This window comes from Colobus angolensis, unplaced genomic scaffold (assembly GCF_000951035.1).
Source record: "Colobus angolensis palliatus isolate OR3802 unplaced genomic scaffold, Cang.pa_1.0 Scaffold2, whole genome shotgun sequence".
NCBI lineage: Eukaryota > Metazoa > Chordata > Mammalia > Primates > Cercopithecidae > Colobus > Colobus angolensis.
The window spans coordinates 18077348-18078715 of NW_012115154.1; the positions used below are offsets into that span (position 1 = coordinate 18077348).

General features: G+C 44.7%; 1 non-coding gene across 1 annotated transcript; it reads right to left on the reverse strand.

Moving 5' to 3' along the window:
• Window positions 1–408: 408 nt before the first annotated feature.
• TRNAC-GCA lies at window positions 409–480 on the reverse strand. Its single transcript has one exon. It is a non-coding gene; the product is annotated as a tRNA-Cys (tRNA).
• Between the last annotated feature and the right edge of the window lie 888 nt (window positions 481–1368).

Below are 1368 nucleotides of genomic sequence, written 5' to 3' on the forward strand. Positions count from 1 at the left end.
ACCTATACATCGGAGCCTCGCGCTGAGGTTCAGGTACTCTGCGCAGGAGCAGCGCCCAGGCGGTTCTGGTGCCGTCAGGCTTCATTCAACCTGCTCCCCCGACTTCCTGCCTGTTTCTCCCTTGGAAAGACAAACAGTAAACGAGAGCTCCCAAAACACAAATGGCCACCCTGGGTCATGATGAAAGCCTCCCATAGCCATTTCCTGAGCCAGATTACCTTTGAGCCTCCTTCGCTCCTTTTCCTTCCTCTTCCCCTCCCAGTCTACAAGCCACTTGGATGAAATTAGTCACCTAATATGGCTAATTTAAACACCTAAAAACTCACCTAATATGTGGGATGATGGTTACTTGAGTGGACTCAGAATGGTCGAGTTCATAGGGTATCCTGAAGCAGAAAGAAAATCAGCAGGGGGCACCCGGATTTGAACCGGGGACCTCTTGATCTGCAGTCAAATGCTCTACCCCTGAGCTATACCCCCATGGCCCACATGGTTTCCAGCTGGCATTATTTCACCATGTTGCAATGCTCGGGTGTCCTATACCGCACAGCAATCCTCGTTCACTCCCACTGAGCCCGGAGGATCTGCTGGCTGCATCCCTCACACCCACGCCTTCTGCCCTCATTTCCCCTGCGGCTGTTTTCTCCTGGTGGGATGATTCCTCCGCAGGCTTTTGCAGTCGTCGCTGCCTTTTCTTCCATCTGTGTGAAATCAGTTATCGCTCGCCCATCTGCTTTTTGTCCTGTGAGTTTATACCTTTTTAAAAATCGCTTTTTTTTAATTAGGAAAATATTCTTATTTTTAAAAGTTGTATAGTTCAGTAAAATCTTCACATAAACAAAATAAAATAGATACAACATTACCGTATTTTAGTAGGAAAAAAGTTTTATAAAAAAACTCTAACCATAACTTAAATTCCACGACCTCAAATCTAACATGTACTGTTATACATAGCTTTAAAAAATTAATATTCTCAGATTAAATCCAGGATGGTCACAATTACTAAGAATTTGTTTTGTTTTTATTTTTCATTTTAATTGTATTTTTATTATTTTCTTTTTACTTCCTTTACTTGTAACATTTCCCTCCTCGAGAAGGATTTGTTCAAAATGTACAGTTTTCTCGTTTTTAAATTATGTAATTTCGGCTGGGCGTGGTGGCTCACACGCCTGTAATCCCAGCATTTGGGAAAGCGGAGGCGGGTGGATCACCTGAGGTCAGGAGTTCAAGACCAGCCTGGCCAACATGGTGAACCCCTGTCTCTACTAAAAATACAAAAAATGGCCGGGCGCGGTGGCTCAAGCCTGTAATCCCAGCACTTTGGGAGGCCGAGACAGGCGGATCACGAGGTCAGGAGATCGAGACCAT